General features: G+C 44.6%; 1 protein-coding gene across 2 annotated transcripts in view; it reads right to left on the bottom strand.

The window, feature by feature from the left end:
- Positions 1-27,559, bottom strand: part of LOC122804287 (retinol dehydrogenase 12-like) — a 747,835-nt gene that overhangs the window by 124,800 nt on the left and 595,476 nt on the right. The window lies entirely within an intron of this gene.

The following is a 27,559-nucleotide window of genomic DNA, read 5'->3' as shown; positions in this document are numbered from 1 at the left end:
TTGTTGAAAAACTAGAACCTTTTGGAACAGTTCAGACAGTAATTCTAATAAAGAGGAAGGGGAGCCGAGAAAGGGTCCAAACCTTTCCCTATAGCTCAGTAAGAACAGTTTTTACATTTATTTTGGCATACTCTTCTGGTGCTAGATTTGGTGAATCAGAATGAATATGAAAATTTTCTGTAAAACTGGCGTCCCTGGCCATCATTAGAACTGAAGTAGATGGTTAGTTTCAGGGAGTCTAGGTCCAAGAGAGGATGCCCAGAAGGATGAGAGATCAGATTTGGTCTTTGAACCAGAGTTCAGGGTAGAATGAGCAGTTCAGACCAAAGATATGGAAACCAAACCTGCCGAGGCCAGTATGGAGCAATGAGGATCAGCTTGGTCTTGACCCTTCTGGCTTTCTGAATGAATACTGAAATTAAAGGAAAAGGAGTGAAATGTATAAAGCAGACCCGGGGAACAACTGTAAATCAGATCATCCCTCAGTGACTGACCCTGTGGAGGGATCAGGATAAAATAAGTGCTGCATTTGTTGTACAGGTGGGATGCAAACAGGTCACAGCAAGGTTGGTCCCAGCGACGGAAAATTTTGTTTGCCACTGTTGTATTGAGCGACGACCATTTGTGAGGCAAAAGAATGCACCTACTCAATTTGTCTGCTAGTACGTTGGAAGTCCCCAGGATATGCATTGCCACAAGAATGCGATGGGAAGATATCGCCCATTGCCAAACCTGCATGGCCTCTCAACACAATGGGTAAGATGTTCCCCATTTGCTGATGTACCAGACCTCTGACATGTCTGTCTGGATTGCAATCACACCCACTGGAAGAGAGTCTTGAAATGCTTGCAATGTCAAAAGGACTACTCTCATTTCCAGAATATTGATATGAAGGTTGATCTCTAAGAGTATCCATGCACTATGAACCCTCGTAATGGCTTCCCACCCTAAAATGGAAGTATCTATGATAACTACTACTAAAGGAGAAGATGCAGAAAAAGGACAACCTGTCATCAGTGCTGATGATATGATCCACCACTTTATGTGTGTTATGCATACTGAAGTCAGTCTGATTGGAATGTGGAAGGGGTGATATCGCTGAGACTACTGAACTGACAGAGTCCACTGCAGAATCCTCATATGGAACTTGGGCATGGAAACCAGAATAATGGTCAAAGCCATCAATCCAAGAAGTTTTCAAATTAAGTATTTAGATGGGTTGTCTAGAACTTGTGGTGCTATCTGCTGGACAGAATTAATCCTGTGCAATAACAGGATGATTAACTGAGTCATGGTATTTAGGTGGCATCTGATAAATTCTAGATTTTGAGTCGGGAGCAATTTGCTTTTCTGTCTGTTCCCTGAAATTCCCAGACAGTGAAGAAGCAGTAAGAGGTCCCTTTGTAAAATCAACAGATCCTTGGTCAGAGTGGTGAGGAGCCAATCCACTAAGCACGGAACACCTGGAACCCCTGAAGTCTGAGATACAGTATTACTGCTGTCATTTATTTGGTGAAGACCTGGTGGCTGTGATGAGTCTAAAGGGCAGACCTCTGAATTGAAAATGACTGTCTCCCAGCCAGAAATGCAGAAATCCCTTGGGAGTGTATGTGTATCATTATGTCGTAATAGGCATCCTGGCGATCAATACAGCACATACAATCACCTTGTTTTGAGCACAGGCAAAACTGAACCATGACCATCCAGAATTTTGTCTGCTTCACATACTGGTTTAAATGGTTTAGGTCCAATACTGGCGTTAGGTACCCCTGTCTTGTTTGGAATCAAAAAAAGCCCTGAGTAGACACCAGATCCGATCTCATCTGGTGGGACCTGCTGGGTGATTCTTTTTATCCAATTTCCTTGTTTATTTCTGGTGTTGTGGATTCCAACTGACTAGGTGGTACTATGGGAATCTTCACCTTTACCAAAGACATTGTTAGAAATGGCATTAAGTGTCCTCTGGTTATTATCCATAAACACCCAAGAAGCTAAAGTGATGGCCCACCAGGTTTGAGGGTGTAGAGATATGTGCACCCCTGACTGCCTCCAGAGTGCGTCAGTCTATCAATTCTTTAGGAGCACTGGAAGTATTTCTCAGAAAAGGGTCTGTAAAATCCTTGGTTTTGCGACATCCTTTGAAACTGACGACTCCTCTGCTGCTGGATCTATCTTTAGAAGCTTCCTGGTTAGGACCTTACAATTTTTGGAACCACATTTTCTTCCTTTCTTGCTGACTCTCAGAAAAGGTTATCTGAGGAGAAGAGAAACAGGTTCCAGCAGCAGAAAATAGAAGTTATGTTCTTACCATAACGTTCCATGTTAGTTGTCTTCTTCTCGCCTTCTTCTTGCTGGATGGGTTCGGAGCCGACCTCGGCTCGGCCACTCTAAAAGCTCGAGAGTTGGTTCCACCGGCTCGAGGCTCCCCTTATATCCCACAATGCTAGGCGTGAGTTACCTCAGATCTCGTTTGTAAGCTAGGCCCAGCTTATAATAGTAGCAGAATAACTAGAAACAAAATCCACCTCTATAAACAAGGGTGAAGAGAAGGGTGACCTACATCCTGATCTAGGAAATATGCACAGCAGAGCATATACCTAAAGTAAAGAGGTGGTAGAAAGAGAGGTCACAATCAAACTCCTCTAGGTCTGTCCAGGCCAGGGGGAAGGAGGGTGGGACGCAAGAAGAAGGCGAAGAAGACAACTAACATGGAACGTTATGGTAAGAACATAACATCTATATGTTAAGTTGTCTATCTCGCCTTCATTCTTGCTGGATGGGACCGCGTCCCTAGCACCTTGTCCTGGGTGGCCTAACGGAACAGACTCTTGAGAACAGTGGAACCAAAGTTAGCTCTATGCCTAGAAGCTAAATCCAACTTATAATGAGAAATGAAAGTGTGAGGAGTAGCCCAAGTAGCCGCTGCACAAATGGTGTCAATAGGCAGTCTGTCTTGGAAGGCTATAGAAGTAGCCAAAGCTCTGGTAGAATGGGCTTTAGGTTTGTTAGGCAGCTTTTGGTGTCTAATTTCATAAACAAGGGAAATCAGAGATGTTAGCCATCTAGATAATGATACCTTTGAAACTGAAAGTCCCTTTCTGCCTTCTGCATAAGAGACAAACAGCTGGTCAGATTTTCTGAATTGTTTGGTTCTATCCAAATAGTACCTTAACTGACGATGAACATCTAGCCAATGCAATTTTTGTTCAGACCTGTTAGAATATTCTGGAAAAAACACAGGGAGGTCAATGCTTTGATTTAGGTTGCCGAGGCTATCTTAGGTAAAAAAGACGGGTTGGTTCGTAAAGATACCCTGTCCTTATGGAACAACAGATAAGGAGGTCGACAGCTGAGTGCATGAAGTTCTGAAACTCTTCTAGCTGAAGTAATAGCTACCAGAAAGAGTGTCTTCCATGATAGCAATTTTAAAGAACAGGAGGCTGCAGGTTCGAAAGGGGAAAGAATCAAAGAACTAAGAACTAAATTTAGGTCCCAAGGAGGAGGAGGATTTCTTATAGGAGGTCTGAGTACAAAAACTCCCTTCAAAAAGGCTTTACAAAGCTTGTGGGCATGATAGCAGACTCTGAAATGCCCACATGAAAGTTAGAAATAGCTGCCAATTGAACTTTAAGAGTAGAAGGAGATGAACCTGCATGGAAGAGTTCAGCTAGAAAATCAAGGACCATTTGGATGGAAGCAGTGAAAGGATCTATGTCCTTTCCTTGAGCCCAATAGGCGAAACGTTTCCACTTACTCAAATAAATCTTCCGAGTGGAAGATTTATGGGAAGCTATCAAAATATCTCGGACAGAGTGAGATATTTGAGGAAGCCTGGCTAAGGTTGGAATTGGAGGAACCAAGCAGTGAGGTTCAGAGAGGGAAGGGAGCAATGAAACTGACCCGACTGATGGATCAAAAGATCTGGAACTAGGTCCAGATGCCAAGGTCGCTCCAACAGAAAATGATGTAGAAAGGGGAACCAAACCTGTCGAGGCCAGTAAGGAGCAATGAGGATCAACGAGGCCTTCTGAGCGATAGCTTTCTGTATCACTTGAGAGATTAGTGGGAAGGAGGAAATGCATACAGAAGTCCCCGGGGCCAAACTTGGACTAGAGCGTCTCTGCTGGGCTGGCCTGGTAAAGGGAATAGGGTGAAATAATCTCTGCACTTGCTGTTTTGGGGAGTAGCAAAAAGGTCGCAGCAAGGCTGACCCCACTTGAGAAAAATTTCTCTCACAACAGAGTCTTTCAGAGACCACTCGTGAGGCATGAGGATAGCTCTGCTCAATTTGTCCGCAATTTGATTGGACTTCCCGGGGATGTGCGTTGCTATCAGAAACCGCTGAGAAGAAATCGCCCATTGCCACAGTCTGAGTGCTTCTCGACACAGGGGTAGGACCTGGTTCCGCCTTGTTTGTTGATATACCACACTACAGACATATTGTCCATCTGGATTGCTATCGTTCCCAAGGGAAGAGAGTCTTGAAGGGCTTGCAACGCTAAAAGCACTGCTCTCATCTCTAGAACATTTATGTGCAAGTGGCATTCGTCTGGTTGCCATGTGCCCTGGACAGTTCTGCCCTGATAATGCCCCCCCACCCGATCAGGGAGGCGTCCGTTGTCAGAGTAGCAACCGGAGGAAGGGACAAAGGGTCTTCCCAATAAGAGCTGAGGGAAGACATCCACCACAGAAGATGATTCCTGCATGTCTGCGTAATCATAATGGTGTGGGACATCGGAAGTTGCTAGTATGACCATTGCGTGAAGAGCATCCATTGAAGGATTCTCATGTGGAATCTGGCTAATGGAAGCAGAGGTATGGCAGCCGCCATAATCCCCAACACTTTCAGAACTAACCTGGCTTTGATTCTGTTGCTGCTGAAGAGGAGCGAGACCAGTTTGTGTATGTCTGTTATTCTCTGATCTGTTAGTCTCAAGAGACATGTTGACTGTGTCAAGATTTGCGCCTATGAAGGTAATAGTACGACAAGGCGACAAAACAGACTTTTCGCAATTTATTGAAATGCCTAAATTTTGACAAATGCGAAAGGTGTAGTCCCTGGCCATTAGAAGAAGATGCTTGGTGGGAGCTGTGAGGAGCCAGTCGTCCAAATATGGAAACACCTGGAATCCTTGACGTCTCAGGTGAGAAGCTACCACTGCCATGCATTTGGTAAACACCCGGGCAGTGGTGAGACCAAAGGGCAGGGCCCTGAATTGAAAATGACTGGTTCCCAGCCTGAAGCAGAGGAATCTTCTGGAGCGTCTGTTCATTTTTATGTGATAGTACGCATCCTGAAGTTCTATAGAGCACATCCAGTTTCCCTTTCCCAAAAGGGGAAGGATGGACTGCAGCGTGACCATCCGAAATCTTGTTTTCTTGACTGACTTGTTCAAGATACTGAGATCCAAAATTGGTCTCCAGTCCCCTGTTTTCTTTGGAACTAAAAAGAACCTGGAGTAGATTCCGGATCCTTGCTGGTCTGCTGGAACTGGCTGAATTGCTCTTTTGCAAGCAGCTTTGAAATTTCCAAAGCTGCAAGATCCCTTTGAGCGGGTGGAACATCTGGAAGGGATTTTTGATTGGTTTGGAATGCGACGAAGGGAATGGAATAGCCTTCGGAAATGACCGACTGTACCCATTTGTCTTGAGTCAGGGATAGCCAGGCCTCTGGGTAGAGTGACAATCTTCCCGACTGCCTCCGAAGGTGGGCAGTCGGGCAACATCTCAGGGATGCTGAAAGGGCTTATCACGGAAGACTTCTCGATGGCCCTGCTTCTGCGGACCCCCTGCCTCTAGGGCGTCTACCATTGTTGTTCCCCTCTGCCTCTGGCGGGAACCGACTCTGTCGTCAGGCGAAGTCCCTTGAGATTGCTTGGAACCACATTTTCCCACTTTTCTGGCCTTTGGGGTAAGGCCTAGAAGGAGTAGAAAACGGACTCCGGCGGCAGAAAGTGTCTTGCCATCCGTCTCGCACCTAGTCAGGGTTTGTTTGACTTGAGGACCAAAAGAGATGATCCATCAAACGGGGAATTAGTGAAAGACGTTTTAAAGGGGTCCGCAAAGTTGCATAGGCGCATCCAGGCATGCCTGCGTAAGGCTACACCTGTCCCTGCGGCCCTGCTCGCTCCATCAGCCGCATACGAAAGGAGGCGCATGGAGGAGTTAGCTATGGAGTTCAGGGTAGCCAGCTGAGTGTTCATCTTGTCCTGAAAACCCACAGCTGTAGGATCCTTCAACATGTCACTCGCTTCTTTGATCAAGTCTCTTTGAAGACGAGTAAAATGGCATAGGTAGTTCAGCGAACGCATTGCAAAGGTCGCTGATGAGAACATCCGCTTCCCGTACCTGTGCATAGACCTAGATTCCTTGTTAGGTGGATGGACAGGCACTGAAGGATCAGCTAGTTCCTTCTTAGTGGCGGCAGCAACCACCATAGCATCCACAGAAACTCCCTTGGTCAAAAATTGTTTATCCGGTGGTGCCGTGATAAATTTTGAGGGTCTCCTGGGAGTGGGGTCCACTGAGTCAGGAGTCGTCCATGCCTTTTTTGCTACCACCTGCATGAGGGGGTCAAAGGGGGGAGACACCCAGGAGGTGGAAGGGCGAGAGCCAAACGCCTCAAGGTACACAGATTCATCCTCCGAAGGGTTGAGGGCTGGCCAATTTCCCCTCTGCTTAAGGATTTCTAGAATGTCTGCAAATGAGACATCTTCAGAAGGGGAACGGGGGGAACCCTCGGAATCCTCTAAATCCGTGTCAGAGGTGACGGACTCAGGTGAGTCTATGTGTTTCCTCTTACACTTTCTCTTCCGAGGGGGCTCTTCTGCCAATTCAGGAGAGGCCTCGAAGAGGATGAGATCCCCACAGGGGATTCCTGAGGAGCTGGCTCTCTGCAGTCTGGGATGAGGGAGTGAGTCGACTTGACCTGAGGCACTGAAGAGGGAGGGGCGGACGGAGCCGACTGTGGAGTTGAACCAGGTTCCAACACACTCCGCATGACCTCCAACCCGCCCCTGTCCGGCAGCGCCAGAGGTCCCCGCTCTGAAAAGCTAAAACCTCTCGGCACCGACAGTGGTGGCTCGAGGCGATGTCGGAGCCGAACTCACCAGCGCCGAAGCCCGAGAGGGAGGCGGGTCGGACAAGGGTCCGATGCCACTCACCCCTCGGAGCCGAGGGGGGAAGTCCGGCACCAAGATTCTTCTAAGGAAGAAATCGGAGCCGACGATGGAGCCGAAGACATTTGTATCGGCTCCGACGCTACCACAGTCTCAGGTCCAAAACGCCCCGGCTCCGAGCTCAACGGAGTCGGAGGAGGAACATAATGAGGGACAGGGTCAGGCATCGACTGATGAGTCGGGCTCTGAAGCATTTGGGCCAGTGCCTCGGACTTAAGAAGTCGACTCACTACCCTCTGAAGGTCATGGTCCGAAAGCCTCGATGACCTAGAGGAGTGAGATCTATGGCTCCGTTCAGACAGCAGGGGAGATGCTGGAGCCGAATGAACGGAGCCAAGGGACGGTGACCTGGACCTCTTTCTAGATGTCGGTTCCGAAGGTCTGGTCGGAACCGACACAGGAATTTCCAATACCTCGGCTCCAGCCGGAGCCGAGGAACCCACAGAAACTGCAGTCTGAGACTCATCGGCTCCAGCCGGAGCTGATGTAGACGGAGGTTTCGAAGCCTTAGGCCTCGGCTCAGAAGCTGGAGCCGAGGACCTAGAAGCCTTGGAGGGTTTTCCCGAAGGAACAGTAAGGGAACCCTCAGGCTTAAGTAAACCTCTCAAAATAAGTTTGTTTTTTCTTTCCTGCAGGACTCTGGGGCTGAAGCCGTGGCATACAGCGCAAGAGTCCTGCAGGTGTAAAGGTCCCAGGCAGTAGACACAAGAAGTGTGACCGTCTGTCAGAGACATTTTCTGACAGCACGAGTCACACTTCTTGAAGCCTGAGACCTTTGAGTCTTTAGACATTATAGAAGGAAGTGTAACCACACACACACAGTCAAACACACTGATTACACCCTATACAAGTTTAAACTCAAAAAATAAAACTCACTATCAAAGTTTTAAATTCCTGAGAAAATCACACACACACCACTAGGGGATGGAAAAGGCCCAAAGGCCCGAGGGAAGCACTCATAAGTTCTTGTGCAAAACGGGAATAATAGAAGAGAAAAGGGGACAAAAACCACTAAACTAAGGGAAACAACTGTTAAGAATTAAACTAAAGGGGTTTAAGTAGACTAAATTTTACTCTACAATAACTCACCAAGAAGCCGGTAGAAACCAAACACCTCGATCGCTGTAGCGGCAAACGAGATCTGAGGTAACTCACGCCTAGCATTGTGGGATATAAGGGGAGCCTCGAGCCGGTGGAACCAACTCTCGAGCTTTTAGAGTGGCCGAGTCGGAGCCGAGGTCGGCTCCGAACCCATCCAGCAAGAATGAAGGCGAGATAGACAACTTAACATGAGTCTTGTCGTAATGTTTGTTTCTCATCAGAGTGTCTTCAACCCTCAGGCCAAACAATATAGGACCATCAAAGGGAGAACATAAGGATGTCTTAAAGCCGACTGCAAAATCACATCCAGGAATGAAGGTTATACCAGTAGCTGCTGCTCTAGTTGTCCCATTAGCACTATTATAAAGCAAATACATGGAGACATTTGAAACAGATGATAAGGTAGACAACCTGGGATTCCACTGTTTTCTGGATATCCACTGGCAAGTTATCTGAAATAGAACTGATGATCTCTCTGGTGAAATCTCTTTGGAACAAAATAATATGGGCCATGTAGTTCAGCGCTCTCAGGGAAAAAATGTCACTGAAACCTAAGTCCATTTTCTAAATCTGTCCCAGGCCCTGGACTCCATCTCTGCAAGATGAACTCTCCTCTGAGAATTCCTTCTTTGTAGCTGCCTCTGCATCCACAGAACGATCCTTACTTCAGTGAAGTCTGTCTTTAGGGGATACTAGAATCCTAATGGATTTCTTGGGTATAAGCTCTGATGTTATTAGGCTCCTTTCAGGCTCTCTGAGCCACTAGATCAATAAGAATGTCAGGGGGAGGGACTACCCAAGATGTAGAAGAACCAGTTCGAAAAGCCTCCAAGAAAACTGATTATTTCGGGGAGGGCATATCAGTAGACCAGGGCATATCAGTAGACCAACCTCCTTTCTGTTTTACTAATTCAAGAATTTCTCCAAAGGGGATCTATGGGAACCTTCCCCTTCCCCCAAATCCATGTCTTCTGTGACATACTGTGGTGAGGAATCCAAGTGCTTTCACTTGCATGACTGCTTTCTTTGTACCTATTGGGGAATATCTGAAAATGGGTGTGATTCAGATTGGGAACTCAAGGGCAGTGCTTTTCCAGAGACTTTTGGAGATTAACTCTCCCTGTAGAGGAGAAGAAGTAGATTCCAGAGCAGTATAACTTTGAGGTTGGTTTGGATCAGAAAGGGATACGGTATTTCTTCTCTCAAGCATGAAAAAACTGATGGAAGACCTTGAAGGCCAAGGAAAAGACCAGGACCATAAGAAGTCTCTACATGCTGGTACTAAAAGAGTTCCTGGAGCCCCAATCCGAGGCCGACATTGGAGCCAAGCTATAAAAGAGCTGACACTCCAAGAGGAAGGGACAGCTCAGACAACTTCGGAGTCAAACTCTGTCCCCGAACATTTCCTCTGAAGCTTCGGTTACAACTCTCATCTCGACTGAGAGATTCAGAGTCATGAGAGAAGACTGGGTCATAGTTGGAGCTAAAGTGGATATCAATATTTTTGTTAACATGGGTACTCCAGAGATTTTTGGATCCCTAGGCTTTGGCTCTGAAGGAGAGACCTGCATCGGAGTCTAACAGGGGAGGATTGATGGTGATGTTCCTGGTTTTATCAAAGGAGACGGAGGCAGAAGGACCCCCAGCTGCATCTGTAGCCGGAAAAATTTCCGCATCATCCTGTCAATGTCAACTTCATTGAGACTCCTCAAAGAACAGGCAGACCTAGAAGACACAATTGAGGAATCCTTGGAAAGTGGTTGTAGAATGGGTGAATGGAACTGAGGGTTAACTGGATCCAAAGCAAAAAGCCTGGACGAAGATGGAGAATAGATTAAAAGGCTTCAGATCCAAAGGCCTTGGAATTTTCCTTGTCAGACCCTCTGAAATGCTGGGGTTGACGGACCAGTTCCTAGTCACTTTTGTGCCCTTCTCTGGAGTCTTTTCTTTAAGGAGTTCTTTAGTCCTTAGGCTTTCCCTTTTTCTTTTCCATTTTCTTTCTCCTTTGGAGTAGAAGCTGCTGGGGAAACAGAAAAAACTTGAAGTTGGTGGAAGGATTCCCTTCAAGATTAGTTTGCCTCTTCTGCTCTGAAGAACTTTATGACCAAAGGCTTAACATTCTGTCTGTAAGTGCGCTGCTCCTAAACAATATATGCACAGGGAATGCGCGTCCTGTGGATGAATCTTGTGGCCACATTTTCCACATTTCTTAAAACTTTTGTCTGATACTCTATGAAGTCCAGACACACTACGTTTGTCAAATCAGTAAAAACACCTGCTCTAACTATAAAGATGAAGACCTAGAAATAAACAAGCTACTAAAACAATCACAATAATAAAAATAGAAACAAAGATGAAGGGGATTTTTTTATAGAGGAGGAAAAGAAATAGAGTATAAACTAAAAATATAGAGATAAATAGATAAGACACACACACACACACACACACACACACACACACACACACACACACACACACACACACATAGATATAAACCAAGTCTCAACTGATAATATGAGAGAAGAGAAATCATTTATCCCCAAAAATATGAGCTCAGAGTGTCTGCGACCAACCGGTTGAAGCAGGAAACGTGATCAGAGGTGTTTTGACAGTTGAGAGGGAATTATGGCTAGAGTTGGCATCAGAGCCCTGATCCAAAGGTTTGGAGTTGCTGAGGCTGAATCAGAGTTCCAAAGTTTGAACAAAATAAAAATTGACAACATCAGATTTTTGCTATAGCAGTAGATGTTGGAATGATCACTGCTGCAGTAGCCTCACCATTATGGTATATATCCTGCCAAAGATGTAACAGCTGGTCAGCTTCCATATCTTCAGGGCACCTTCTACTTGCCCAAACCACCAGTTAGCTCAAGCTGAGTTTACTAAAAAGACAGGTTTGGGTGTGAAACCCTTCAAAGCGTTCATCCCAGCACACAGAATTTGGTTCAGCCATACTGTTCAATCTCTTGGAGCAAGAAATCTAGACAAAATCAAAAATAATGGCGGGACCAAGGCCCAAAAACAGGGATACTTTTTAAATATTGCTCTTACAAACTTGGAAAGTTGACAGAATAGCAACTTTTGCATTAGCATGAATTTTCTGGAGAGTGAAGTCTGAAACTCAAATGTCTGTCATTTTCTGACTTCGACCCTCAATGGTTTGGTGATGATTTGACAGAAAACCACAATTTTATGAAAAACAGAACAAAAATATGAGGCAAAAATCTGGACAGTCTGCAAAAATCTGTACAGTTGAGAGGTACGCGTTCAGCCCCGAAAGGACAATGCCAGAAACAACAAAAAGTAAGTGTGCACACCCTGGCATAACAAAAACAAGATGGGTGGAGGGATGGAGCAGCTACCACAGCTGTGATCATTTGAACATCCATATTATCGTACGTTTACTTATACAACTGGACTATGTTCATCACCTTGATCACTGCTGTAGTAGCCTTAGCTACATGGATAGACTGGCCTAGTTTACTACACTTGAGAGGTGGAAGGGAAAGGGTCCTAGAGACCCTGGAGAATGGCCTTAACAAAGCCTGACCTAGCCCTAAAGAAGGAATCAAGCTTGTAATGCCTTGTAAATGCACTGTAGTGGATCAAGTTGCTGCTTCTTGAATACTTCTAGAATCCAACCTCTTCCAAAAAGCCAGAGATGAAGCCAGTGCCCTAGCAGAGTGGGCCTTGACCTTGTCGGGAATGGTTTTATTGTGGTGAGTTCGGCAAAGGGTAACAGCCTGAGACAACCATTCACAAACAGTTTGTTTTACCACAGGTTGTCTCTTATTCTTACCTTAACAAGAAATGAACAACTGATCCGAAGTTTTGAAAGATTTTGGTCTATCAGGATAGTACCTCAGTTGTCTGCATATATTTAAGGTATGGAGTATCCTTTCTCCCTCATTTTTGGGTTCAGGAAAGAAAATGGGGAGATGGGAAGTTTGGCTTAAAATAAACTCTGACATCATTTTAGGCATAAAAAGTGGATTAGCTCTCAAAGAAACCACGCCTCTGTGGAAAATAAGAAGAGGTTGACTCACTATATGTGTTTGCAACTCAGATACTCTTCTTGCAGAGGTCAGAGCAATAAATAAATTAGTTTTCTATGTGAAGAACTTCAAGTCAGCCTGATGAGCTGGTTCAAATGGAGCATTAGCTTCTGTAACAGAAAATTAAGATGCCAAAGATGGGCCAATAGCTTTCTTGGATGGCTCTTATGCAAAATCCCTTTCAAAAACATTTTGACATGAGAATGCACTGAAACAGGAGGATACAAGGGGAGACATGCTGAAATGGCTGACAAATAAACCTGGATGGAAAAAGGGCCATAGGACAGTAATGCACACAATTATTGTAAAACCTGAGAACAACTAGCATTGAATGGGTGCTAGTTATGTTGTTGGCACCAACTAGAAAACTTGTTCCACTTGCTAATATATGATTTTCTAATAGCAGACTTTTTTGCCTCCATTAGTACCTGCTGCATGCCCTCAGTAAACAGGTGCCTAAAGTGAATTAAAACCCTATCATCCAGGCAGTCAGAAGAAGTTGACTGGGTTAGGGTGTATCAAACACCCTGATCTTGTCTGAGTAGATTCATCCTGTAAGGAAGCTTGTAATTGCCCCTGACCATTTCCACAAATGTTATGTACTTACCTTAACATTTCATCTGTGTTGTCCACTTTCATTCTTCCTGAACCACTGGGTTCGGATCCGAACCTTGGATCTGACTCGCCCATTACTGTAGCTTGTGGTCAACTGCAACTCTCAAGCTCCTCCATACCCATAATGCTCCAAGCCCCAACATGCCTCAGTTCTTCTCTGCTAGATGTCATAAATACCTAACAAAGGACACCAATATCTGTGCTCCATACAAGACACTGTGGTGTCTTAATACCATCTCATTCTTCCAGAAGCCCACGATGACAATGTTTGGGGGTTGGTGGGCGGGGAGTTGAAGAATGAAATGGACAACACAGATGGAATGTTATGGTAAGTACATATCTTCTTTTCATTCATTTCTCAAACAGTGGGACAGAGTCCCCAGCTACCTGATAACCCAGGTCGACTCTAAGGAAGGATGTTCTTCAGCATGGTTAAACCCATGGTTTCCCTCAAGACCAGATCCAATATGTAATGAGTAATAAAAGTATGAGGATTAGCCCAAGTAGCAGCTGCTCATATGTCATCCATGGAATGACTGGATAAAAATATTGACACGGTTGCCACCGATCTAGTAGAGTGAGCTCTTAATGGTTTTGGTAATGAAATGCCCGATTTATTATAGACAATGGCTATGCAGTTGGTAATCCACCTTGCTAATGTTACCTTTGTAACAGATTTGCCCAAATTGTTGTTTTGCAAGGCTATAAAGAAATGATCAGATTTTCTAATGCCTTTTGTTCTGTGTCAGTAGAAACTCAACTGTCTAAGAATATCCAGAAAATGTAACATATATTCACTTTAATTTTCTAATGTCGGAAAGAAAATGGGCAATTTAATAGAGTGAATGATACTGAATTCTGATACCACCTTAGGAAGGAAGGAAGGATTGGTTCTTAATGACATTCTATCCTTATGGATAATCAAGTAAGGATGTTTAGAGGATAATGCTTGGAGTTCTGAAATTCTCCTAACATAGGCGATAGCCACTAAAAATATTGTCTGCAGAGTCAGAAATATAGGATCATATTTTCCTGCTGGTTTGAAGGGGAAATAGATTAAGGCCTACAATAGAAGATTCAAATCCCATGGAGGAGAAGGATCTTTATAAGTTGGTCAAAGTGAAATGATACCTTTTAGGAAAGCCTTGCATATCTTAGTAGAAGATAGAGAAGAACTGTCATCTCCTACATGAAAGTTAGAGATTGCATCCAATTGAACTTTAATGGTACAGGAACTAGCTCGCTCATTAAAAAGTTCTGCCAAAAACTCTAGGACACTTTGTGTAAAGGCTGAAAAAATGTATGTGTTTCTGATGTTCATAACAAACAAACTTCTTACTCTTGTAGATTTTCCTAGTGAAAGCTTTATGGGAAGGCAAAAGTATATGATGGGCATAGGATGAGAGCATAGGTTGTCTGGCTATTAACGGAAGTGGAGAAACCACACTTTTAGCTTGAGGTTTGAGATGTTTGGATGAATCGTGCCTGTCTGAGGAGACAGTAGGTCTGGAATTGGATCTAGACTCCAAGGTGGGTAAAGAAGATGAGGCCAAAGGAGGGGGAACCAAACCTGTTGAGGCCAATAAGGTGCAATGAGGATGACTTTGCTCTTCAACCTTTCAGCTTTCTGTAGGAATTTGGGAAATATTTAGAGTTGATGGATAAGCATAGAGAAGACTGGAGGGCAAATTTTGGAGCAGAGCGTCCCTCAGTGATTCCCCTGTTGGGGGGATTAGGGCAAAGAAGCTGCTGAACTTGATGTTTAGGGGAGACGCAAAAAGATCACAGCAAAGCTGGCCCCACTGATGGAAGATCGCTTCTGTCACTTTTTTGTTGAAAGACCACTTATGAGGTAGTAGATTGGACTTGCTCAATTTTGTCTTCTATCATGTTAGACTTCCCTGGAATGTGCTTTGCTATCAGAAAATGGTTATATGAGATTGCCTACTACAGGACTATGAGTGCTTCTCGACACAAGGGATAAGACTTGGTTCCTCCTTGTTTGTTGATGTTCCACACTACTGACATATTGCCTGTTTGAACTGCAATTGTCCCCAGAGGTATAGCATCCTGAAAAGCTTGCAAAACTAAAAGTACTGCTGTCATCTCCAGGACATTTATATGCAAATTGGCCTCTTCGAGTGACCAAGTGTCTTGGACTGTTTTCCCCAGGAAGTGCCCCCCCAATCTGTGATGCATCTGTGGTCACTATGGCCTTGGGCTGAGGAAGAATGAATGGGGACAGCCTTTTAAAATCTGATCTGACCTTACCCACCACCAAAGGAATTTCTTGTGTGATCCTTACTTGAACTGACATCTTTTGACAAAGATGACCACTGGGACGCTAGCATCCGCTGATGAATTTTCATATGATATCTTGCCAGGGGAATACGAATTATGGCCGATGACATTGACCCTAAGGCTTGAAGAATCAATCAGGAAGAAATTTTGGTGGTGTGAATAATTGCTGTGACCTGGAATCTTAATGTCTGTTCTTTGTTTACGAGAAGTGAAGCTGTCGCAGATACTGTACTGAAATTTCCTCCTATGAATTCCAGTATTTGAGATGACTACAACTGAGATTTGTTGTAATTTATTGTAATTCCCAGAAGGGAGCAAGTTCAGATACCTGGTCTCTCGCTATTATGAGTAGATGCTTGGTCAGAGTGGTAATAAGCCAGTCATCTAAATACAGAAACACCCAGAATCCCTGCAGTCTCAAGTGAGCTGTCATTACTTCCATACATTTGGTTAACACCCTGGGGGCTGTGGTGAGACCAAAGGGCAGGGCTCAAAACTTGTAATGACTGGCTAACAGCCAGAAGCGTAAAACCCTTCTGGACTGCCTGTTTAATTTTATGTGATAGTATGCATGAAGGTCTATCAATCACATCCAGTCGTCCTTGCCTAGGAATGGCAGGATGGACTGAAACGTGACCATCTGAAACTGAATGTCGAACTGACTTGTTCAAGTTGCTGAGGTCCAGAATTGGTCTCCAGTCTCCCATTTTCTCTGTCACTAAATGGAATCTTGAGTAAGTTCCGGATCCTTTCTGGTCTGCTGGGACATCTTGGATAACTCTTTCTAGCAGCTGTTTTATTTGCAGTGCTATTGCTTTCCTCTGATTGGACGGAACATTTGGAAACTTTTGTGAGGATGGAGGTGGAAGGGAAAAAGAAATTATATAACCTCTGGAAATAATCCTTTGCACCCAAGTGTCTTTTGTAATATCTATCTAGGCTCTTTGGTGTAGGGATAAATAACCCCCCATTGCCTCCAGAGGAGGACAATCGGGCATCCTTTCAGGAGTATTGATAGGATCTGTCAGAGAACATATTTCTAGACCTTTGATTTTTTAGGCCACCTCTGCTGTGTGGGCAGTGTCTTCTGTTAGCATTTCCACCTCTGCCTCAGGAGGAACCTTCTCCATGTGACTCTCAGAAACAACCCTGAAATTTTTTGAACCACATTTTTTGTCGCCCTTGTTAATTCCTAGAAAAGGTTCTTTGAGGAGTCAAAAATCATACTCCTACAGCAGAGAGAGTCTTTCCATCTTTTTCACACCTGGAGAGTGTGCCCTTCACTTTGGGGCCAAATAAGGAAGATCTGTCAAAGGGAGCACTGACGAAAGAAGACTTGAAGGGCTCTGCAAAGTCACACAAGTGCATCCAGGTGTGTCTTCTTACTAAGATGCCTAAACCCGCCGCCCTTAAGGTACCCTCAGCTGCATGAGAGATAAACCTCATGAATGAATTTGAGATGGACTGAAGGATTGCCATCTGTGAGGCTATAAAAGCTTGAGTCTCTGCAGTTGTGGTATCCGAAAAAGTATTTGATAGCTCCTTTATCAAATCTCTTTGCAATCTAGTGAAATGTGCCAAATAGTTCAGAGACCTAAGAGGAAAGGTTGCTGATACACAAACATGCTTCCCAAATCTGTCCAAATCCCTGGACTCTCTATCAGGGGGATGGACAGTGGAACTTGGTTCTGCAAGTTCCTTCTTCTTTATGGCCCCTGCAATGATCATGACATCCACTAGTACTCCCTTGCTCCAGTATCTCCTTCCTGTTGGAGGTGCCAGAATTCAGTCTGGTCTCTTGGGGATAGTTTCAGCCATATCAGTTTCCTTCCATGCCCGCTGAGAGATCAAATCAATGAGCTCATCTTCGGCTGGAGTTACCCTGGAGGTAGATGGGCCACATCCAAATGCCTCTGGAAACATCAATTCCTCTGGAGAAGGATTTTGATAGAACCAACCATCCTGTTGCTTGAGGGATCTCCAGAATGTCTTCAAATGAGACATCTTCAGGTGGTGATCTAGGGGATCCTTCCCCTTCATCAAAATCAGTGTCTTCTGTGACAGATTCCTGTGGGGGAATCAATATGCCTCCTTTTGCACTTTCTCTTCAGAGGAACTTCCTTAGTGGGATGTTCTGGGGCAGTGTCAGAAGACATGGTAATACCCTGCTGGGTAGTCTGGAGGGTTTGGACTGGCTGTCCCTGTGCAGTCAAATGTCATGGCCCAGAGATACACAGGATGTTGAAGGCAAATCCAAGAAGAGGGGCGAGAGAACATCCGTCCACTGAAGCAGAGAACATTCTCTCCACTACACACAGGCAGACTGTTCCAGGGAGAAGGAAGCCAATAGAGCAGAGAAGACATATTTCTGTCCCATTGGTTACATCTGTCCTGAAGGCAATCTACTCAAGGAAGAGGCTGGAGCCAAGCTGTCTGGGGCCAAGGCTCCGAGGAGCAGAGATGGCTCTGAAAACTTTGGAGTCGACTCCAACACCTCAGATATGATTGGGATGCTACAGCTCCGAGAGCCACTCTGCTCCGAACTTGGAGCCAGGGCACTCAGAAAAATCCTTAGATCTGAGGACACCACTCAGATCCAATCCAGACAGTCTTCGCAAACTTGGATCCAAGGACTCCGAAACAAATTATTTCCCAAGGGGGCAGGAGCTGGGAGAACTCCCATCTGTATCTGCACCGACAGAAACATCCTCATCATTCTATCCATGTCAGCTTTAGTGAGAGTCCTGGAAGAACAAGATGAAGCAACAGAAGGTGACTTGGATAGCCATCTCTCAATGAAGGGAGATGGGACCCTAGAAGGCACTGGGTCTATAGAGGGCAAGTATCGGATCCGAAAATGTACTTTAGGATCTGAATACATTTTTGGTGATGCTGTGGCAGTTGGAGCTGGACGGCTTCGGATCCAACCTGGACTTGTTATGCTGAGGCTTCTTTGAACACTGAGTCAAAGACCCGACTTTTTTTGGAGTGTCCTTAGAAGCTACCTTGGGGGTGGTGTGAGTAGATATGGCTTCGGAAAAAGTAGTAGGCAGTAAACTTTTTAAAATCAATTTGTTTTTACTATCTGCTATAGCTTGCGGACTAAAACTCTTTCAAATACTGCATTCTACATTAAGATATTCTGGGCCTAAACAACAGAAGCAGAGCTCATGAGCATCAGGACAAGGTAACTTATGGCCACATGTTCTACATTACTTAAATTCTTTTTGCAGACATGATGAAAGTAGTTAAAAAAGCAAAATACAACAAATTGTTTTTTTTTTTTTTTTTTTTTTTTAGGATAAAGAGGTATGAAAAGAGGGGAAGGTACCAACTATGCACTAACGGTGTAACAGGAAGGGTCGAATAAAGAAGGAAGTTATAGGAAGTTACACATATATTTGTATAAAAATAGTAAGTTTTAAATTCTTAAGAAAAATACTAACAATGGTATGTAAGAAATACATTAAGTATACGCAGGAATAAAAGAAAAAAATTACTGAAAAAAGCACATCTCAAAAACTTTTCAAGAACAAAGCTAACCACATCTATATGCGAAAAGTGGCATATGAGATCTGAGGTGTGTTAGAACTTGGAACATTATGGGTAGGGAAGAGCATGAAAGTTTCAGTTGGCCATGAGCTACAGTAAAGGCAGAGTCTGATCCAAGGTTCAGACCTGAACCCAATGGTCGAGGAATGAATGAAAATTGACAACATCGGATCCACTGTTACATGAGCCAGAAAGTAGTCCCCACAATGATCCCGGAGGACTCCTTCTGAATATTCAGAACTACCCTGAATATCAGTCCAAAGGGTGGAAAAGCATAAAGGCACACTCCTGTCCATGGAAAGGAAAATGCATCTGTCTTCCAGGCCTTCTTGCCTGAAGTACAGGAGCAGAATCTTGCAAGCAGATTGTTCAGAAAGAAGGCAAATAGGTCTACTTGTGGAACACCCCACAGACGGAGCAAATCTTGAAAACCCACTGATATAGTTTCCATTCATGATGGGTCTGCCCTGGTCCTGTTCAGCTTATCTACCACACAAGTTTGCTCTAACAGACTGTAGGATGGCTGTAGAGTGAGACTGTGCAGAGAAGCTACATCCCAAGATAACATGAGTAGTCTGTAAAGGGGGGTACAACCTGGCTCCCCCTTGCTTGTTGATATGCCCCATGATTGTGGTACTGTCATATAACAGTATAACAACTTAAAGAGGTCCAGGAGACCAAAGATGATTCAGAGAGTTGAGTGCCTTGATCAGGGCAAGCATCTATTGTACATGTATGTGCTTGCTTCTGTACACACACACACACACACACACACACACACTGCACTTTTATACCTCCTGAAACTGCTCCCAGAGCAAAGTATAGGGAGTCTGTGGTGACTGACTGCTTTTGAGCAGGCAGGTAGAAGGGATGTCCTGGTTTAGGGAACTTTCCGGTCTCCAAGTGATTTTTCTTCTGACAAATCCCATCACTGGGATTTGAAAAGGCAAAGGATGTTGGTGCTGGAACCAAACAGACTTCAGATACCACTTTCTCATGTGGAGTCTTGTCAGTGATGTCATGAGAATCATCGATGCCATGAGACCCAAACTCCTGAGATATTCCCTTGCTGTGACCAAAGTTTGAATGGAAAACATTACAAACATATATAGATATACAACTGTTTTTCCTAAGAAATAAAAGCTCTTTGAACTGAGGTATCTAGCTCACAGCCCAGGAATATAGTTTTGTCTGGAGGAGTCAAAAGACTTTTGAATGTTCTCTTGGAATCCCAGCTTGTGTAAGAGATCTCCCACCCAAGTAAGGTATTCCTAACACTTTGAAGATGACTCTGGAAAGATAAGACTGTCTACCTAGGGAAAAATGTGGATACACCGTAATCTGCTATGAGCTATAACTGGAGCTAGACCTTTTGGAATATCCACTGCAGCAAGAGCATTCACAAAGTGTAAAGCAGAGAAATAAAAGTTATTTACTCACCATTATTTTGCATCTGTGTTGTCCACTTTCATTCTTCCTCAATGAATGGGTTCGGATCCGACTCGGCCACATTTCTCTAGATTCTAGGTTCTGTCTCTTGAGCTCCTCACTTTACCCATAATGCCCCTGACCACTGCATTACCTCAGATTGAGTTTGCTGCTAGAATGCAACTTTTCAAATATAATAAATAGTATTAAGACTACAGAAAAGAGAAAAATTAAGAGAACAAGAGCTCAAACAAAACCGTGGTTCCTAACAACAAAATTCCATCAGATTTCTTCCAAAGACATGGATGGGGGAAGGTGGGAGGTGTTGAGGAAAAATGAAAACGGACAACACAAATGCGTAGTTATATTGAGTACATAACTTTTATACCTGATGTTGTCATTTTCATTTGTTCCTCAAGAATGGGACAAAGTCCCCAGCTATGGTAACCTTGGATGGCCTTCATGGAAGGATGTTCTGGAGAACCACAGAACTGAATGCAGCTCTGTTTTTGGAGATGCTATCCAACTGGTAATAAATAATAAAGGTATGAGCATTAGACCATGAGGCAGCTGTACAAATATCATCAATAGAGGCTCTGGCCCAAAAAGCAGCTGACATAGCCATTGACCTAGTTGAGTGTGCCCTTGGTTGTCTTGTTAAGATTAAGCCCCCAGAAGAGTAAACATAAGAAATGTAATCCGTTATCCATTTAGCTAGTGTAGTTTTTGAGACGGGTGATCCTAGTTTGTCACTAGATAACAAACAAACAATTGGTCAGATTTTCTAAATTCTTTACTGCTATGAAGACAAAAATGAAGCTGCCTATGAACATCTAAAAGATGAAGCATGTATTCTCCTTTATTGTCAAATTTAGGAAAGAAAACAGGTAAGTAGGTCACTTCATTAATGTTTGCTTCAGAGGCAACTTTAGGTAAAATAAAGAAGGAAGTTACACATATATTTGTAACTACATTTATGGAAAGTCAAATAAGGTGGTTTTAAGGAGAGTGCTTGGAGTTCAGAGACTCACCTTACTGAAGTTATACCCAGAAGAAAGACTGTTTTCCAAGAAAGAAATCTGAGATTTGCTTTAATCGAAGGCACAAACAGTGACTGTACTTAACTCTGTAATACAACAGTAAGATTGAAAGGTATAGTGGGATCCTAAATTAGAGGTCTAAGTAAAAAAGGTACCTTTGAGAAATGTTTTACATAAGTTGGATGAAGCTAAAGGGAAAGTATTATCTCAGATGTAGTAATTAGAGATTGCTGCCAGCTGAACTTTGATGGCAGAGAAACTCGTACCATTTTGAAAGATATTGGGAAGAAATTCTAAAACAGCAGGAAGTGGAGCAGTGAAAGAGTTCAAGTCTCTCTGCTGAGCCCAAAAAGAAAACCTGTTTTTGGACATTCCTCGGCCTCCTCAGGAACAACTGCCCTTTTTTCCAGAGATGCTTCAGGGCCTGCTGGCTCAGTTCACCATTCAGGAAGTTCCAGCTCCTCAGAGGGGAAGGGGTTTCACTCCAGAATGTTCTTGGTCCCCACGAAAGAAGGCACCTTGAGACTCATTCTAGATTTATCTCATCTAAACAACTTTATGAAAGTCCCTTCCTTTCGGATGCCATCCCTTCAAACCATGTTTCCTCTGTTACTTCCTCAGGTTTTTCTAGTTTCTCTGGATCTCAAGGATGCTTATCTACACATTCCTATTCATCTTCTTGTCAGGATTTTTTTTTTTTTAATTTCTCTGTTGATTCCTAGCATTTTCAGTTCTCTGCTTTGCCCTTTGGCCTCTCTACTGCCCCAAGAGTCTTCACCAAATGGCTCACTCCTGTGACTGCTTTTTGCAGGTTAAGGGGAATACATGTCTTTCCTTACCTGGATGACCTGCTTATTCAGGCCTCCTCTCCAGGATCTTTACTTCAGCATCTACTCTTTGCTACCTTCTGCAAAGCCTGGGGTTTACTACAAATTTCAAAAAGTCATTCCTCACTCCTTAGGCTCATGTTTTTCTGGGATGCAGGATCCAGACACTTCCAATGCTGGCATCCCTGCCTCCTTCCACAGCTTTAACTCTAACTGCTTTCTTTCAATCCCTTCTTCCTCTGGCTTCAATCACAACCAGAGAATTTCTGAAGGGCCTGGGTTTCATGGTGTTGACCATTCCTATGCCCCCCCCCCCCGGCCATGCTCCACATGAAAAGCTTCAGTGGTTCCTGAAGTCAGTTTGGCTTCAACATTCTCAATCTTTGAAATTTCTAGTCCCTATTCTTCCATGCCTAAACCTGGAACTTAGTGGTGGATTCATCAGTTGCCCCTCAACATAAGGCTCCCCTTTCAACCTACAATTCCCTCTCAGGAACTTTTTACAGATGCCGTGGACATGGGAAGGGGGGGCTTCTGTCAACCCTCTGAAGATACAGTGCCTTTGGTCTCTTCGACAAAAGAAAGACTAAATAACTGTCAAAGATATGAGAGCTCTTCTAAGGGTCCTTCAGGATTTTCACTCTCTTTTCTTTCCAGGGCCCCTCAAGACTCTCACAGACAACACCGGAGTTATGTGGTCTATCAACAAGCAAGTGGGATGCTGTCTTATCTTTTCTGCAGATTAACTCTTCAGGTTTGTGAACTAGCTATCCAGTATAAGGCGACCCTTCAAGCAGTTTACATTCCCTCAGATCAAACATAGTGGAAGATTCTGTGAGCAGGACCAAGTGGAAGCTTCACAGGGATGTGTTTCTTGGGATATTGTCCACCATTGGGGTACTCCTCAAGAAGACCTATTTGCCTCCCCTCTGAACAGACAGCTTCCTCTATTTTGTGTCACAGTCCCTCGCCCTCTGGCCTGGAAGGTGGAAGCCCACTCTTCTTCTTGGAAGGGGATACTTCTCTCTGCCTTCACTCCCCTCCCTCCCATTCCGAAAGTCCTGTTCAACATAAAACAGGATGCTCCCAAAATCTTGCTGGTGACTCCCTTTTGGCTCAGACAACATTGGTTCCCCACTTCTGCAGCTTGCCAATAACAATCATCACAAGTTACTCCACAGGGTGGATTTATTCACACAAGACAAGGGTTCTCTCATCCATCCCCCACCAGACCACTGACATTGTGGGTGATAGGGTTTTGATCCCCTATAGACACTTTTTTTTTGTGGATGTGCTCCAGGTCCTGCAGGAGGCCAGGAAATCCACCACTAGAAAATATTGCTGTGGATATACCTTTGGTTCTCTAATTTGTGTAAATTGCTCAATGCTGGGTTGGCGTATTCTTCTGTTAAGGCCCACCTGTGACGCCCATGCCCTGGCCCAGCAATCAAGGAGCCTCAATCCTCACCACTAACACCAGTGAGGGGAGTCTCATATAGGAGGAAAGGAAAACAAATACACACAGTAAAGTGCAATTTCCCTTAAGAGCACACAGAGATCAGTCAGTCCGGGCTGGTCGCTCCCTTGCTCTCCAGGTCCCCAATAAGACTCCCCACTGGCAATGCTACAGGGTCCAGATCTCAGCCTAGTGGGCAAGCTAAAACCTCCAGCACCCTCTCTGTTCAACCAGTGCTTCGTGTCCCTGCCCAAGTAGCTGACACGCAGACACACACACACACACACACACACACACACACACACACACAGAAAAGTTTATACAACCCCACAGACACTCCTGGGGAAGGCTGGCACAGGTTTTCCAGATGTGCCCCTTTTTCCCCAGACTATACGGTAGTACCACTTGCCACCACCCACTAATATTTATCAGCTACTCAAAGGCCCTTAAAATGGTGTCCAATTATTACTGTGCAATATTATTATCCAATTAGTAGTATAGCCCAGGGCTAAAGCTATTAGAGAGATTTTGTACAATTTTACCAAAGACATGTAAGTACTCTTAATAGCTTAAATTATCTCTACACAAAACAGCCACAGTTGAAAGGTTTAAAAATATTTAATAATAAACAATAAAAACACAAGACAATACTTCTTACTACACAGTGCTAGTCAAGAGTTCAGAGATCACTCAGAAATACTTAAAATAATTCAGTAGTACAGTTCTGACATCACAGAAAAACACTTTAATCTTCCTAGTTTCTAGCTATTTCTAAAAGAAAACACACTTCTAAAATAACTTACATATAGAACACAGGCAGTGCTGATGAGCTGGATGGTCAAGACAAAAATGCTTAATGCCCTTTGATTCTCTCTGTTTTTAAAATCACATTCCTGGTTCCCATTACATCATTCTTCACACTTCCCTGGATTCCCAGGCTAACAGAACTACGTTTACATTCTTAACATCTCCTTTTGTTATCTTGCAGCTGGTCAGGAAGCAGAGCAATAAAAATACATTTGCATGTTTAAACCTAGCAATTTAACTCTTGGTTAAAACAATAGAAAGAATGTCTTCACCTATACCGGCTTGAGGCGACTTTAGATCAAGGGGTCACATGTTCCACTTGGACAGCAGAGAGCACTGTTGTCGCATCTTTGTAACAGCATTTTTTTTTTCATTTAAGACAACAAGCCTGTGTCTTACACTAATATTTACAAATGATAGAATTATCTATAAAATTATAAAATTCTATCTGGCTAGGCTGGCAGCCTTCACAACCCCCCCCCGGAGAACTCAAGCTAGTTTTTCAAATGACCCTTGAGAAACGCTGCTTGAGAGGGTTAGGTCTATCTGAGTATACCTTACCCCATTCCCTGTCTTGAGAGCCCATCTGCACTGGCATTGCTAATCCCACGGCGGTGCTGCATTGACATATCATATGCTTGCAACCCTAGGCTCCATCTTAGCAACTTGGCATTTTGCTGGCTGGCTCTGTTTAACCATGTTATAGGGTTGCAATCTGTCATAACAGTGAATTTCCTTCCATACAGATAAGGCTGAAGTTTCTGCAGTGCCCACACTAGACATTTCTTTTCTACAGCTACATAGCATTCCTCCCTGGGTCGGAGCCTATGACTGAGATAAACCACTGGGAGCTCTTCTCCCTCTGAAGAAATCTGGCTAAGTACAGCCCCCACCTCATGGTTCGAAGCATCTACCTGCACAACAAAGTCTTTGCTGTAATTTGGACTTGGCTAACACAGGGGACCTCCCAAAGCTTCTTTAAGCTTCTGGAATGCCTACTCACATGCTGGGGTCCACACTACCTTATCTGGCCTGTTCTTCCTTGTCAGGTTGTGAAGGGAGCAGTTATGGTACTATAACTGGGGATGAACTTTCTGTAGTACTCTGCTGTCCCCAAAAATGTCCTCACCTGCTTTTTAGTAACATGTGCAGGCCGTGCCTGAATGGCTTCCACTTTGGCAGGTTCTGGCCTTATCTTACCAGCCCCCACTCTATGTCCTAGGTAGGAGACCTCTGCCATACCCACCTGACATTTGCTCAGCTTAATGGTCAACCCTGCCCTCTGTAGTCTACCCAGCACCTCCCTGACATGTTGAAGGTGCTCTGGCCAGGAATGGCTGTAGATGGCAATATCATCTAGGAAAGGAAGGGCAACCCCCCCCCCTGCTCTTGCTAGAATATGATCTACCAGCCTCTGGAAAGTCGCTGGGGTATTCTTCATCCCAAAGGGCATCTTGGTGAACTCATACAAGTCGAAAGGAGTCACAAAGGCTGACTTCTCTCTATCACTGGGAGTCAAGGGCACCTGCCAGTAACCCTTGGTAGGATCAGCGGTTGTAAGATACTTAGCCCCACCCATCTGCTCTAGGGCCTCATCTGTCCTAGGCATGGGGTAAGCATCTGAGACTGTGTGACTATTTAATTTCCTGTAGTCCACACAGAACCTAGTGCTGCCATCCTTCTTTGTCACCAGCACCACTGGGGAGGCCCAGGGACTGTTGGACTCTTAAATCACCTCTAGTTCCAACATCTCCTGCACCTCCTCCCTCAGAGTCTGGTTAACTCTCTCAGGCACTCTGTAAGGGGCCTGCCTAATAGGCCTTTGGGGTCCTGTATTCACCTGGTGCTGCCCCAGGTGGAGCACCCTGGTTTCTCAGTGAACATGTCTCCAAATTCCTGCAACACTGCTCAGATTTCTCGAACCTGGGTAGAAGATAGCTGCTGGGACATTGCTACCCCTTCCACTGAGGTGTCAGCCCCAGCATCACTGAGGGGATCAGTCCCCAGATCTCCCTCAGACTCCTCCTACAATCCACTGCAAATGCTCAGCACAAGGGCCTCCCTATCATGGTATGGTTTCATCATTTTAACATGGTACAATCTGTGCCCCTGCCTTCTGCCTAGCAGTTCCACCATGTAATTAACATCACTTACCTTTCTTACCATCTTGTAGGGTCCCTCCCAAGCTGCTTGCAGCTTGTTGTGTCTGACAGGAATGAGAACCATTACCTGCTGCCCCACAGCATACTTCCTAACTTGAGCGAACCTGTCATACCACCACCTGTTTCTGTTGTTGGGCTTCTGCCAGGTTCTCCTGGGCCAAGCCCATGAGTTCTCTGAGCCTTGTCCTGAGGTTTAGGACGTATGCCACAACAGACTCCTTGTGAGACTCGCACTCACCTTCCCACTCATCTTAAATTAAATCTAGAGGTCCCCTTACCCTATGCCCATACAGCAATTCAAAGGGTGAAAAACCTGTGGATTCCTGGGGAACCTCTCTGTAAGTAAACAACAGATGGGGCAAATATTTGTCCCACTCCCTCTTAAACTTATCTGCAAATGACTGTAGCATGGACTTGATTGTAGAGTTTAACCTCTTAAGACCATCAGTCTGGGGATGGTAGGGGGTGGTCTTCATGTGCCATGTGCTTCACCCCACAGGACTTCCACAGACAAGCCAGTAGGTCTGACATGAAATTGACAGTTCTGTCAGTCAGTATTTCTTTTGGGAAACCTACCCTGCTGAAAATCTCTAACAAAGCATTTACCACCTTCTCTGCCTCAATGGAGGACAAAACCACCGCCTCCGGGTATCGTGTAGCATAATCCACTACCACTAGGATATACTTTTTCCGCTGTGGAACTTGGGGTACTCAGAGGACCCACAACATGCATAGCTATCCTCTGAAATGGCTCCTCAGTCACAGGCAAAGGCATCAAAAGAGCTCTCACCTTGTCTCCTGCCTTGCCCACCTTTTGGCACTGCTCACAGGTCCTGCAGTACCCTGTTACATCTCTGGAAATTCCAGGCCAATAGAAGCTCTGCATAATACGCCTCTTTGTACGTTTTATGCCCATATGACCTGCAAAGGGAATAACATGTTCTATGGGTAGAAGCGCCAGATGGTAGGCTCTAGGCACTACCAACTGCTGTACTCTCTCACCTTCTAGCCCTCCCTCAGGGGTCCACTCTCTGTAC

This window comes from Protopterus annectens, chromosome 6.part0 (genome assembly GCF_019279795.1).
Source record: "Protopterus annectens isolate FY-2018-M chromosome 6.part0, PAN1.0, whole genome shotgun sequence".
Classification (NCBI taxonomy): Eukaryota; Metazoa; Chordata; order Ceratodontiformes; family Protopteridae; genus Protopterus; species Protopterus annectens.
The sequence above is the reverse complement of the archived record's forward strand: the minus strand, read 5'-3'. Positions and strand labels throughout refer to the sequence as shown.